Source organism: Protopterus annectens, chromosome 9.part0 (assembly GCF_019279795.1).
Source record: "Protopterus annectens isolate FY-2018-M chromosome 9.part0, PAN1.0, whole genome shotgun sequence".
In the NCBI taxonomy this organism is placed as follows: domain Eukaryota; kingdom Metazoa; phylum Chordata; order Ceratodontiformes; family Protopteridae; genus Protopterus; species Protopterus annectens.
The window spans coordinates 940,107,656-940,123,198 of record NC_056743.1 but is presented as its reverse complement, the minus strand read 5'-3'; positions in this window follow the sequence as shown (position 1 = coordinate 940,123,198).

The window sequence follows — 15,543 nt, the reverse complement described above, 5'->3', positions numbered from 1 at the left end:
CATTGAGCCTAAGACCTGTAGGACCATCCTGGCTGGGGCTTTGGATCTCGAGATCAGAGCTTGAACTTGGCCCTGTAAAGTTCGGATCCTTTTGGCAGGAAGAAAGACGCATCAATCTTGAGTCTATCTCTGCTCCTATAAACTTTATGCTGAGAGGGCAGCAAGACAGACTTTGACCAATTGAATGTAATCCCTAGGGAAACACCCAGGAGATGGTGGCTTTGAGGTTGTCCATTAGTAGATGCCTGGTGGTGGCAGTCAGGAGCCAGTCGTCGAGATAGGGAAACACTTGGAATCCAAGACTTCTCAGGTGAGCCGTCACTACTGCCAAACACTTGGTGAACACCCTGGGGGCTGTGGTGAGACCAAAGGGCAGAGCACAAAATTGGTAATGACTGACTCCCAGGCTGAAGCGCAGATACCTTCTGGACGCCTGATGTATCGGAATGTGATAATAGGCGTCCTTGAGGTCTATGGAGCACATCCAAACATCCTTCTCCAACAACGGGAGAATGGATTGTAACGTGACCATTCGGAATCTGGATTTCGTGACGGATTGGTTCAGTCTGCTGAGATCCAATATTGGTCTCAGGTCCCCTGTCTTTTTTGGCACTAAAAAGAACCTGGAGTAATTTCCTGATCCGATCTGGTCTGTGGGGACCGGTTGGATGACTCCTTTTTCTAGCAGCTTTAAAGCTTCTGCGGCTGCTATTTCCCTTTGACTGGGTGGTGGGTCCGGGATTCTCTTGGACGGAGGGGGTGAGTCTTTGAATGGGATGGTGTAACCTCCGGCAATGATCCGAAGCACCCATCTGTCCTGAGTGATTAACTCCCAGGCTTTTAGGTGCTTGGCAAAACGACACCCGACTGGCTCCGGAGCAGCACAGCCGGGCAATCCCTCATGTCGTGTGGGAGGCTGAAGAGCCACGAAAGGACTCGCGGTCTCCAGAATTGCGGGGCCCTCTGCCGCCTCTGGGACGGCGTCTCCCTGAAAAATTTCCCGCCTCTGCCTCTGACGGGAATCTTCCTGCTGTTGGGAGAAAACTTGCAGATTTTCGAACCACATTTTCCCTCCTTTGGCCTTGGGGTAAGGCCGAAAGGGAGTGGAATAACGGGCCCTACGGCAGATAACGTTTTCCCTCTTGCTCACAGCGGTAAGGGTGTGTTTCACCTTGGGTCCAAACAATGAGGACCCATCAAAGGGAGCGTCGGCGCAGGAAGACTTGAAGGCCTCCGCGAACTGACACAAGCGGAGCCAGGCTTGTCTCCGAGAGCCACGCCTGTGCCTGCTGCTCTACCGCCTTCGGCCGCATAGGAAATGAGCCTCATGGACGAGTTAGAAATTGACGTAAGGATAGCCAACTGAGAGCTAACGGACTGGGCTAGCTGCTCAGGTACGTTACCCGAGAGGAATCTGACAACTCCTTGACCAGATCCCTCTGAAGCCTGGTAAAATGTGCCAAATAATTCAGAGACCTTAAGGTAAAGGCCGCTGAAGTCAGGGTGCGCTTCCGCATCTATCCATACTCCTAGACTCCTTATTAGGAGGATGGATGGACGTTGAAGCCTCTGCCACGTCCTGTTGTGTAGCAGATGCCACCACCATGGCATCTACAGCCACGCCTTTAGTAAGGAACTCCTTCTCGGGGGGAGCAGATAAAAATTTATTTGGACGAGAAGGGACTGGTTCCACGGTATCTGGATGTTCCCACGCCCTTCGACAAACTAAATCCAGGGCGGAGACACCCAGGAGGCGGAGGGCTGAGCCCCAAAGGCCTTGAGGAGCACTGATTCGTCCGCAGAGGGGGGTTTGGATATCCAGCCGCCTCGTTGTTTGAGGATCTCTAAGATGTCTGCAAATGAGACATCATCCGAGGACGACTTCGGGGACCTTTCCGCATCATCCATATCAGTGTCCGATGTAATAGACTCGGGGGAGTCCACGTGCTTCCTCTTGCACGATCTCTTCCTTGGGGGTTCCTCTGAAGACAACTCTGAAGAACCCTCAGGAGGAGGGGAACCCCCACTGGGGGTAACCTCAGGCCTCGGGGCTCCGCTGGCTACGGACAGGGGAACCGCCAAAGACCCAGTCTCCACGCCCAGGGAAGGTGCTGGTAAAACCGGAGAGATGGCCGAAGAGGACTTGGCCAAGGCACTCCTCATGGCCCTGAAAGCCGGACCCCAGAATCCTGGGAGTGTCCGGACTCGAGCCGTGATAGCCGACGGAAGTCCCGCAGTCAAGCACCGAGGGGAGGCTCGGAACCGAAAGCATAGGTCCCAAACATCACCCCGGTCCAGCCAAGAAGTCCGTACTAAACTCGGACCCGAGGCCGGTTGGAGTAAGGGTCGGAGCCGACCCTGAGATCTCCACCGCTCCAACAGCACCTGCTCCGACGGAGCCAAGCGGTCGGAGGAGGAATGGCAACGGGTGGGCCAAGGTCATCGGCTCCGAAACCAGCTGGGTCGGAACCGAAACAAATTTTTGGAAGACTGGGGACTGAAACAGTCTTTGGAGCACCCTGTCTATATCAGAATCCGACATCCTCGAAGACCGAGAGGAAACAGAACGGGTTCGAGAAGGCCTCTCCATCGGCCCCAAAGGGCTAGGGGACCGCCCGAGGCGACTCGATGAGTATCGGCGCCGAGGGAATACTCACAGCAGATTCCATCGGTGCCGAGGTAGACTTCAGCGCCGAGGAGGAAGTGTCTGAGCGGGCGACCCTTGTCGGCTCCGAGAGCAGTGGAGCCGACGAAGGTGACCCGCCTCTCGATGCCCCAGCCATCGGCTCCGAAGCCAGAGGAGTCGATACTGGTGGCATCGAGGCAGACTGTTCAACCTCGGCTCAAGTCTTTGGAGCCGAAGGAGAGGCCTGCCTAAGTTTCTTGGCAGTCGGGTCCGACGGACTGGTCGGAACCCAAGCCCTTTTCTTTTTGGTTGGAGCAGGAGAGGATGCCAAGGCTTCTTCAAAGGAAGGTTTAACTAACCCCTTAAGAATCAATTTATTTTTCCTCTCCTGGAGGACCCTTGAGGAAAAAGCGTGACATACACTGCATGACTCCTGCAAGTGCTTTGCCCCGAGACAATATACACAGAGCGAATGATCGTCTGTGATAGACATTTTAAACCCACATTTCGAACATTTTTTAAAGCCCGAAGGCCTAGGGGTATGATACACAAATCTAGTCACTCTGACAGGAAAGTACACTAAATTTTTACTGCTGATAAATCTAAGCTTACAGTAATAACTAATGCAAACACTTCCTGTAAAAAAGAACAGGTAACTCTAACCAATTATATAATTACTAGAGACCCTGTAAAGTATTAAGGTTGACAGTCCGGGAAGGCCCTGGATGGAGGGGGGGCCGAAAACAAACTGAACCCAATCACACACAACAATTCAAAATCCAAATCGTACACAAAGTTAGCGATAGCCGTTAAAACAGCTTTTGTGAGCAAAAACAGCAAAAAACTGACAGAAAAGTTAGTTAATAAAACTACTCAGCCCAGCCAGCTCGAGACCACGTCTTCGCAGGGAAGCGGCAAACGAGATCTGGGGGACTGGTAGTGGTGCATCCTGGGATATAGTAAGCTCAGCCAATAAGAGACTTCGCTCTTTGGCATAAGCGTGCCGAGTCGGAGCCGAGGGATCGGCTCCGAACCCATCATTCAGAATGTAGGCGAGATAGGATCACATAACATCTGTAGTTACTGCCGGTTCATTCTGGAGTCTAACCGATTCCACGTTCAAAATCAGGAATTTAAGTTGAAATCTAGACTGAATTGTAATTCCACCATGTTAGTGTACCTGGCTCAATGCCAGAATTGTTTGGGATTTTATATGGGGAAAACCGAGCGTAAGCTTAGGGAGCGCATTTATGAACACACTTACGCGATTAGGAAAGGTAAGGAGACTAATGCCCTGGCAAAACACATTCAGGAATTCCCTACGCACAGTTTCAAATTTATAGGCATTGAACAGGTTACACAAGATGTCAGAGGGGGACCCACACATTTAAGATTACTAGAGAAGGAGTTACACTGGCAAATTAAGCTAGAAGCATACCACAGTCCTGGGTTAAATGAATCCTGTTCCATTTCATGCATCCTTCGTAGTTTGAGCTTGAAGAGGTAGTATGGTATTTTTTAATATATGCTGGAAGTTTTGTTAAAAAGATTTTGTACAAACTTGATTTGTTTAGGTCATTCTAATAAGTCAGCATTTATTCTGACTCTTGGTTTTATAAGGTATTGTTGTGTTGATCATTTGTATGTTTTATTTACATCTTCCACATATATTTTTTACAGGATGGGAGTATTAGAACATAAGTATTGCCATTGCTCAGTTTATTAGTGTTTCTGTTTTTTATTAATTTTTATTAATTTTTATATCTACCATGATTAACTACCAGTTGGGTAGATCTCTAAATGTACTATAGCTTGGTAGAGAAATTAACGTTTTTAGCTGAACTAATATTGGTAATAAGTTAAAAAGGTTCTTTACCTTTAACAGATCTTTTTAATGTAATTAATTGTATTTAGCGTAATTTTGCGTGTAATAAGTGATGTCATACTATTTAAAACAAATGTGAGTTAGTTACTTATCAGTTTCTGAAGAAGTTTGCCTAGGAAGGCATTCGAAAAGCGCTTCAAATAAATAATTTCTTACAAGTTGGGACTTTTGCTTCGGCAGTGTGTTATATTGACAGTATTGTGCTGAGGATATTTCGTAGTTTGGTTCACTTTATGGTTCACCATTTTTGTTTATTGGTTTCTTACTTATTTCTTGGTTTGGCCCTTTACAGACTAGCCATGTTAACTTGGGATATAGCTTCACAGCACAATCTCACTCTACAGGCGTCCTACATTCCATCAGAGCAAAACTGTGTAGCAGACAAGCTGAGCAAGACCAGAGCAGACTCTCACAAATAGAAATAAGATTAGGGTCTTCCAAGATTTGATCCATCTGTGGAGAGTTTCTCAAATAGACCTCTTTGCCTCCTCTCTGAATAATCAACTGGCAAGATTCAGTTTCAGGACTCCATGCAAGAAGACCTGGAAGATAGATGTATTTCCTTTACCTTGGACAGGGGGTGTTCCTGTATTCTTTTCCACCCTTTCCATTAATATTTGAAGTAGTTCTGAAGATTCAGAAAGAATACCCCAAGATGACTGTAATGACTTCCTTCAGGCCCAGTCAACCATGGTTCTCCCTTCTTTTGTAAATGACCAGGGGCAATTACCACAAGCGTCCTCACAGAGTGAATCTATGCACACAAAAACATGGGTGTTTGACAAACCCTGACTTCAATCAACTTCACTTAATGGCCTTAGATGATGGGTTCCTTTAGGCACCTGTTTACTGAGGACATGCAGCAGGTATAAATGGAGGCAAGGAAGCCTGACACTAGAAAATAATATATTAGCAAATTGAAAAAGTTTTCTAGTGGGTGCCAACAACATAACCAGTACCCATTCAGGGCTAGGCATTATCTGTTTGTGTAATATTTTGTGAGTTTCTATCCTATCACCTTTCTTATTCCACAGTCAGGGTTCATGTATCTGCAATTTCAGGATGTCTGCCTGTGAATCCTCCTCTTTCAATTCAGTCTCATAACAAAATGTTCTTAAAAGGGCTTTTGCGTAAGAAGCCTCCAAGAAAATCAGTGGCCCCACCTTGGGATCTTAATTTTGTGTTAGAGAAGCCAGCACTTGCTCGATTTGAACTGGTTAATCTGGCTGACATGAGGTTCTTAATGATCAAATGACCACTGCTGCAGTAGCCACTCCCTCCTTCCATTACCCTTCTGTTTGATGTGTTTATATGCTACGGTGTGAACAGTTATTTTTTTGTTGTTCCTAGCATTGTCTTTTCATGGGTTCATAGGTTTATAAGTGATTACTAAGCTAATGGCACAAGAGCCTTTACAAGCCTAGACAATAATACCCAGGATATGACAATGTTGTAACTTAATTCCCCAGCTATGGGATGGGGTAGTATCATGATAGTGGGTTTTTGAGTGTTGGAGCCCTGAGTCATTTTACAGACTGCCTGTGTCCATAAGGGGCATGGACATTACCCAAGGAGTGAATTTATGGTTCCCCATCCATTTATCCAAATTCTTTTTGAAGAGAGTGAGGGGCGGACTTTGTTAACGAAAATGGGAAGTTTATTCCATAGATGAGGAAGCCTTGGGGATACAAATCTGTCTCTCAAGCAAGTTCTGTTAGAGTCACAAATAAGGTTCAATTCCATGGAATGTGTAACCCTGGTATATTTTTTTTGCAAATATATAACATTTTCATCAGGGCTGGATCAGAGAGGACCTTGTAGGTCAGGCATAAGTCCCCTCTCAATAAACAATATGAGATGGAGTAAACGGATAGGGTCTTTAGTCGGTCTGCATAAGACATGTGTCTTACTGTGTATATTTTTTAGTGAGAAACTTCTGCATCCACTCCAACTGGTGTAAGTGCCTGGTTAGGTACATGCAGGGGGCATTGCACTCAATTATGGGCCTGATGAGGACTTCATTCTCCCTGTTTCTGCTATCAGGAAAGCTCTGAGAGGTTTCAAGCCCAAACTTATCTCTTAGCTCAGCTCGAGCTGCCTGACAGTTTGGACGTGTGGAAGGTGCCCTGAAGTTTTGGAAGCTGGCCGGCTGTTATATCCTTGTCAGGATGTTTGTATTCAGTTTTGTAACTGGAGTAGAGCACTGATCCAAATGGACCTATTTCATTCTCACCCTGTATAAATACAAATGCCAGTAGATGAGCAAGTTAACAAAAAATAGTATGAATACTAAAAAATGTTGTGTGAAGATATTGTGATCCTTCCTCAAGTGACAGAGCCAGCCCCACCCCGTAGCTATCGCTTTAGCTCTCCAGAGGTGTCAGGCACTTGTTAGACCACCCTGTAGACACTATAAGAAACAATAAGAAAGGAAGATTAGAGTAAGGAGGGGGGAAGAAGAGTGAAACAGTGAAGGGGCAGAGCACAAAGTGTAAAAGATAGCAAAAGTAAGGTAAGGGCACACAGAAAAGTAACTATATTCAATATATACAGTGTAGAAAATATGTAAAATATTATTGTATGAAAATAATGTGAGGAAGACAAAGATGCCTGACTGATGAAGGGGAGAGTAGGGAATTAGGTGATATGCCCAGAAGAACATGATTTCCTGACTGACTGACTCAGACTTTAGATGATCTTTAAGCTGAGAATGGAATGATGGGTATGAGGCGAGGTCTTTAAGATTAATAGGGCAGGATTCTCAGAGTTTGGGGCCTAGGATGGAGAAGGCATGATTAGTTCAATGAAGTCTGGTTTTGTGACATAGAAGAAGTGGACCAGCATGGTTAACACTTCCTAGATTGTAACTGGAGAAATAATCTGAGTAAGTTTGAGGCAAGGGAAAGACAGGTGTGTTCATAGAGGACCTTGTAGAGTTGGGATCTAAGAAGCAGATTGGCAACAAAGGCATAGCTAGGCACACTCTTTGTACTCTACAGAGTACATTTTCTTCTGAGTATAATATCAACATGGATTTTTTTCAGGTAATATCACATCTACAACTGTCTGAATGAATGCCTTTAATAACAAATGCAATATTGCTAATCTAAAAACAATATTTGCAGTAGTTTTAGGGGGAACAGCTGAAAATGTTACTTACGTTGATTAAGTGCTTGGTGGAACAGTATTTTGAGAGATGTGCCCATTTTTAAGTGATAGGTGTCCAAGAGGGCTAGCACTAAGAGCTTGTGAGTACAAAACGGAATTTGCTTGCTACACCCCTTCTTGGAACGTTGCTGAAAAAGTAGTCAAATGGCTTTATTAAGCATGATACAATGATGCCCATGTCTAGGGAAGAGGGTAATGAAATGGCAGATACGTGTTCCCTATAGTATGGATAGTGGAGAAGTTTTTGTTGGATGCTGCTCCAACCAGTGGAAGTCCATCATATTTAAGGTGTGCTAGTAGAAAGCTTTTGCTTGTGTCATTCCTGGTTGGTCTGGAGAGAATGGGGGGAGATTTTATAGGACCAAAATAAGGGGGAATTAATTTCTTCTGTATTTGTTCTAGATAAAAGTGAAAGTTTGGTGCAGTATCAAGCCACATACCAGTTATTTGAAGGAGGTAACTTGATCAATGGGCTTTTCAAGATGGTCTTACTTGATCAATGAGCTTGTCAAGATGGTCATGGATAAGAAGTGATTGAGAGTTATTCTGACATTTAGGGGATAGGATATTAATTTAGCTGCTTTACCAACTACGTTAGCTTCTGGCTGCAGACTACCATCTACCTTTTGTATTCTTATTGACAGAAAGATTTACAAACATGGTACTCAAACGTGCACCGAACCAGATGAGAGTTCCCAGTCTGTGGACGCGGATAAGCATGATTCTTGAACCACAGTGTGCAATACAACCCTGTCTACACATATTTTTATGAATCATGCAAAATGGCTGTAGCAAAATACTGTGGGAATACTTGGTAGTAAGTGAGGTGAGCTCACAAACAGGCAGTACCAGAGTGCTAGATAAATTTGCTGCTGGAACATAAGAATATAGACAATACATATGTTATATTGGCTATGAAGCATATTGTACTACCCATGGGCACCTGTGCCCCATTGCAACATTATACACATCAAAACTTTTTAACGTACCAACACTGAGCTGGTTAGGGATGCCACCCACATGGATTACTTGTGTATGTGTATCTCTATCTATCTACCTATATATATATATATATATATATATATATATATATATATATATATATGGGTCTACTTTGTTTCATTGAAAGCTAATTTCACTGAATTTGAATTCACCATGACGAAATTGCTGAAATCTCAAATTACTGAAAACTCATTTCACCGAATCTCATTTCACTGAAGTGAAGTACTGGCAGTGTGTAGAGTACTGTAAGGCAAGTAAAAGGTATATGCCCTTTTCCCCACTGTAGTGTGATCCCGGAGTTAGCATATATAGTTAGGGGTTGGGGGGTGGCGTAGCCCCCCACCTAGTTTGGTTTTATATTATATTTCACTGAAAGCTTCAAAACATTACATTTTAAACCATAGACATGCATACTTGCAACACCACTAACTAACTTTATTTTGTTTGCGGATTTTTTATTTTTTATTTTGGGAACTGCGATTTTTTCCCAGGAAAAAAAATTGCTGTTCCGGCCATTCTACTTTTTGTGGTTTTTGTCTATTACCTGTCGATCAAAGAGTGTTTGCTCTTTTGAGTGTTCGACAAGCTAATAAGAACCTGTATGAAACACTATATCTATCCACTTCACAAGCCTTTGCTCTAACCTTAACCTGCAAATACTTAAACACACACATACATACATACACACACACACACACACACACACACACACACACACACACACACACACACACTGAAGCTTTTGTTATTTCTGAAAGCTGTGGCATCAGTAAAGATCCCCCCTCAAACCTTCATTCAAGCACTCCTCATAAACCACATGGAAAGCAGATGTTCTCATCAACATTTCTCACAGGTAAACACCACTGCTGTTGATAAAAAAGCATATCAGCTCTAACTTTCTTAATAAAAGTGGACTCTACAAAGTTAACTGCAACCATGTGTGTGTGTGTGTGTGTGTGTGTGTGTGTGTGTGTGTGTGTGTGTGTCTGTGTGTATGTGTATATATATATATATATATATATATATATATATATATATATATATATATACGGGTCTATTTCTAAATTTCAAACTTCGACTTTCTTATGGTCGAGACAATAGATCAAAGTTTTAAAACTTCGAAATTTAAATAAAAAAAGTAAAAACAAAAAAATCTTTTTTTTATGTTTTTGCAGGGGGCAAGCCCCCTACACCCCGACACCCCCTGCTAATTAAATATACCAACTCAGAGATCGCACTACAGCAAGGAAAATGGTAAATATACCATTCCACGCTGTACTGGGAAAAGTCAAAAGACACAACAACAGTGATCTCCATTTAAATGGCTCGAAGTTTCAAAACTTCGATCTTATGGTCTCAGCCATAAGAAAGTCGACATTTTGAAACTTCGAAATTTAGAAGTAGACCCATATATATATATATATATATATATATATATATATATATATATAGGTATACATTAATTTATGTGAAAGGCATTTGTGCGATCACACTATTGTGCAACTTTAAATGCCGACACACAACATATCGAAAAAACAAACTGTCGAAAATGATAATCTGGAAAACCAGATGCGACAATTTTCAAACTCCAAACATCTCCGAACATTGTTATGCAGGGGGGCTGTGCCTTCCTGCACTCCCATATGGGGGGGCTGCACCCCCCACACCCCCCCTTACGTGTACTGAAAATATTTTGAATGTGTTAAAAATGAATATGAAATAACTATATGTATTGTAAATACAAAATATATTTGGTAAATCTTAGAGTAAAAAAATTGAGTCTGTCTAAAAAAGTCCATTGATTTAGCAAAAACCATAGAATAATTTAAAGTTGAAAACATACATAATGTGTTTATAAAAAAACATTAGTTTGTGTTATTTTATATTATTTTATGGTGTTTTATAACGTTTTTATAACTTGTCCACCTTAATTTTTAGTGCTGGAAAAAATGAAATCTGCTCATTAAGGCCAAGGAGGTTAGAGGTGTGTAATCTTAGTTGCCAGATTATTTCCCTGTACTCCACAAATGTTTCCCATGATCCTCCTCTTTCATTATGTGGTACAATTTCCAATATAGCAAATCATTTTTTTTAAATCACTGCACACCCTTTTATGTTTGTAAAGGGAACTATTTAAATGTTCTTTCACTAAATCATAGTTGTGTTTGTAAATACGTTTACGCAGTTGCCTCTCTGTTTTTCCTATACAAACACTGTTGCAGGTACAGCATACAGCAATATATAAAAGTGCTTTGATTGCACAGTTACCTTTTACTAAATTTATTACTGTGCTGTTTATACAAATCTTTTCAACTTGTAGAATTTTCATTCCTACTTTTACATGCAGATCAACCGTCTTCAGGTACAAGCAATCAGTCTTGGCATTTCTGAACATTCCTTACTGATGAAAAGTGAAAAATTAAGGTACAATGACAAGCACTTATATGAAAAATGGGAAGTGAATAAGATGGCACCCTTAATACTTTAATGCACTTAATAGAACAGTGTACAATTTAGTTTTATTTAAAGATATTCAATACACTTTTTCTTGGGGCTAAAAGTTACTGTTTTTCGAAAGCATACAAGCTGCTTTCCACATCTGGGAGGAGAAAAGAAGTGAGAACAGAACAGACAGAAACCAATGTAAATGGAAACACAGGCTGTATCATGTTCTTTAGCATATGTAACCTTAATTTTAGGTTACGTAATCCCCGTGAGCCCAGCCATTGATTTAGGGCAATTGTTCCTATCTGGAGGGTTAAACTTCATTTTTTGAAGATTTACGTAGCTGTCTGTGTTTCATCTAAATTAATACTGGATGGTGTGTTTTGAAAATGCATTTAATTTTTTGTTTGATGGTTTTCATTAAAACAAAAATTCTTGAAAATGTGACATAGGTTCAAATGGAGAAGAAACAACTGTATAAAAGATCGGCCTGCCAAACATTAGTGTGTGCATGTAACATGAAAGTTGGAAATACACATTGAAAAAAAATGATGTATAATAAGTGGAAACAACTTTTTATCATAATGGCTATGCTATCCATATTACCTTGGAAAGTAAACAGCCTTACTGGTAAAGGCAAAAGAAAAACAGTATTGAATTATATTAAGAAATACAGACTGCAAATAGAAACACTGCAAAAGACAAATTTGGAAATAAATGATCAAGTGAATTTGAGAAGAAAGGATTTCATTATGGATACTTAGCAGAGTATCAGAGACAAATGAAAGGGGGAGTAATTATAGTAGTTGTAAGAGGGACTTAAATAGTGATAGAAGCAGAAAGACAATAATGGTAGATTTGTGGTAGTAAGAGACTACTGGCATGGGTGGAGTATTACACTGTCATGTATTTATATTCCACCAAAAATTGCTATTATACAGCTTTATAAAATTGGGACAAATAATCAGCTTTCAGTAGGGAATATTACTTACAAGTGGGGACTGATCACTGGCCCAGAGAGGGGATGTCACAGAGGTATCTGAGATATTATGGTAAATTTATGAAAATTTGTGTAAAGTAGAAAAGTGTAAATAAAGAAAGAGCACAAATGGAAATATTTATGGAAGACTTAATCATGTCAAGGTTAGAAGTATATGAGGCTCAACACATGGAAATGAGATAAAACCACTAATGTATAATCAATCTTCAGGAAAGTCTCCAAGAAAAGATGGTATTCCTGCAGAAATGTGGATGTTAGGAGGGAAGAAAGTGTTAAAGATCTGGAAGATGTTATTTAACAGTAGTTTAAAAGTAGGGGAGGCACCAACATCTTGGAAAAAAAGCTCTGATGGCTGTATTACCTAAAACCATGATTAAACAGTGTTTATATCTGAACTAAATAAAAATGGCAATGGTGTTCTCAAAATTGATAGATATGGATCAGTTGTGTTTTTATGGAAAGGAGGAAAACATTTGACAACATTAAAACAACAATGAAAATCCAGAGGGAAGCAGAATTTCAGAAAATGCCGCTAATGTTAGTGACTCAATGCAGTGAAAGCATTCAACAGAGTAAGCTGAGACTTTATGAGTAGAACAACCAAAGTATTTGCATTCTCTGATACAATATTAAGGTTAATTAGGAGGATATATGAAGGATTGGAAGCAAAAATTAAAGTGGAAGGTTTCCTCTCTGACAAGTTAAGACTAAACAGAGTAACCAGGAAGGGGCCTTTCCTCTTTGTTATTTGCTTTTTATTTAGAACTATTGGCAAAGAAAATAAGGAGGATATAATTGGTATTGTAATCAAGAAAAGTTGGCTGTATTTGCAGGTGATATTATTTTGTACCCGATAAAACCAGAAAAGGACATCTCAGTGTTGTGGAACATCTGGAGACAGTTTCAATTTTTTTCATGATATAAAATTAATGAAAATAAAACACAGGCAATAGGATCATAGGAGATTACTAGATTAATGGCCCCAGGGCCCTTACAAGCCTAGCCAAGCTCAACCCATGTTCCCAGGAGTGTTTGGTTCAAGCAGACACTAAAATCAGCACCTACTGCCTCTGTTGAAGAAGGACACAGGTGGAACCCCCAGGGTGAATTTCCAGTTACCCATCCAATTGTCCAAATTATGCTTAAATATGGCCAATGAGGGGCTTTGCTTAACATGACTAGGAAGCTTATTCCAAAGGTGAGGCAACCCCTGTGAGACAAATCTGTCTCTCCATCAAGTTCTGTTGATACAGACATACATACATTCAAGTATTTCAAGCACAGGCATTAATGCCCTTCTAGCTTGCCAATATACCAAAACACTTGTTCCCTTAATAAGTGTCCAGGGTGTTCTTAAAATAACTAAACTAGTACTTGCTTTAATGTAATTTGGTAGTCTGTTCCATGCATCAGCTATTCTGACAGAGAGTCAATAAGTACACTTCTCATTCCTATAGAATCTTCTACATAGGTTGCCTGATAATTCTCTGGTACTTTTTGATATCCCAACATTAACATTCCCAGAGGTAGTTGTCTCTAAATCCCCTATATACCTGAATAAGATTTCCTCCTGGATATCTGTAAGAGACAATGTACAAGTTCATAATAACTTAAATTATTCACATCCATGGACGCTCTTGGTATATTTCCACTGTGCTCTTTCCAGTTTACTCATTCTTGTTTTCTTTAGAGTTTCTGTATTATTATTCCATACTCAAGTTTGGGTCTAATGTAACAACTACTTCATTTTTGATTTCCTAGACTTTATAAATCTTTTTATACAATCTGTACTTCTATAACTGTCATTAACTAACTGGCTGATATGATGAGAAAAACTCATAGCTGAATCTACCCATATACCCAGGTCCTTAAATGAGTTTACAGTTCAATCACTGTGCGCTCTGTTAAATATTCACCTTTCAGTTTATGTCTCCCAAATCTCATATGCTTAGTTTTTGATGTATTTATCAGCATATTATTCTCCTGTGCCCAAACAGTCAATTTAGTCAAGTTATTTTGCAGACATGCCTTATCATGTAATCAATTTACCCAATTTCAAGTCATCTGCATATAGACTGTAGAACACCTCAGATGAAAAAGTTAGGTCTGAAAGATACAGTCTAAACAAGTAAGGGCCTAGGACAGAACCCTGTGGGGCACCCTGACTATAACGAAGGATTGTACCTGCCCAGTTGCTGTATACTTGCCAATGATACTTGCCATGTCCTATTTGTAAGCCATGCAGCTAACCATCTTATCAGGAGTACATCAATACCTAGTTGCACTAATTTATTGATCAGAGTTTTTTTGTATGACCCTGACAAATGCTGAAGTTAAATCTATATAAATTACATCACAGCACAATTTTTCATTCATAGTTGTCATTATATTCTTATAGAACATCATGCTACAGGTGGTAATACATCTATTTTCAACATATGCATGCTTATATATGGTTTCAAGTCCCAAATTATCTAGTTCTGACAATAACTTATCCAATATTACCTTCTTCATTATTTTTCCACAACATGAAAGTAGGAGTCTATATGAATCTGGGTTTGTCCAATTCCCTTCTCCCTTAAAGAAAGGTTTAAAATTGCATGTCTCCATTCTTGAGAAATTTCCCCATATTTATATGACCTTTTGAATAATAGATATAATGTTACCATAAGTTCTTGCTGAAGTGTTCTCAGGTCATTGTTACTAATTCCATCTCCTCCCTGTGCTTTGTTTGGATCCAGCTTGAGCAGTTCTTTTTCAATATAGTCTAATTTGATTCCAGTAGCTGGGGTTTCCTGGATGGCACTAGGATAACGTATCATCCCTTTTGTGAAGCCAAACTGTTTTGCATAAGATTTTGAGAATACATTTTAGAATATGCACACAGTTTATCAATTTGTGTGTCTTTATTCCTTCCACATCTTATGTATCTATAAAAAGTTGATGTCACATACCAGGAAAAGGTCCTTTGAGCAAGTGGCCTGTGTGCCATTTGCTTGAGAATGTGCAGTATTTCCATAAAAGCTGGGTCAGAGATTGCTCTGTATACAAGGCATTGGTCGCCTCTGAGTAGTTTATATAACATAGAGTAAAGTGAGAATGATTTCAGTCTGTCCACATAAGATAGATGAAGTCCCTGAATTTTCTTCATAGGGAGCCTTTGTGGTCTCTCCAAGTGCTGCAGATGTTTGGAAAGGAACATACCAAAGGGAGCATTGTACTCTATAATTGGCCTGATGAAGGAATTATACAGTGTAAAATATGTACCCACACATGACTTGATCCAGCAATACACATATTTATGGGGACACGATAAAATGAAGTATTTAGGAGTATGGATTAAAAAGGATTCTGTTATGGCAGCTAAGGATATGTGGGAAGAGACTAAAAAGAAGATAATATAAAAAATGAGAAACT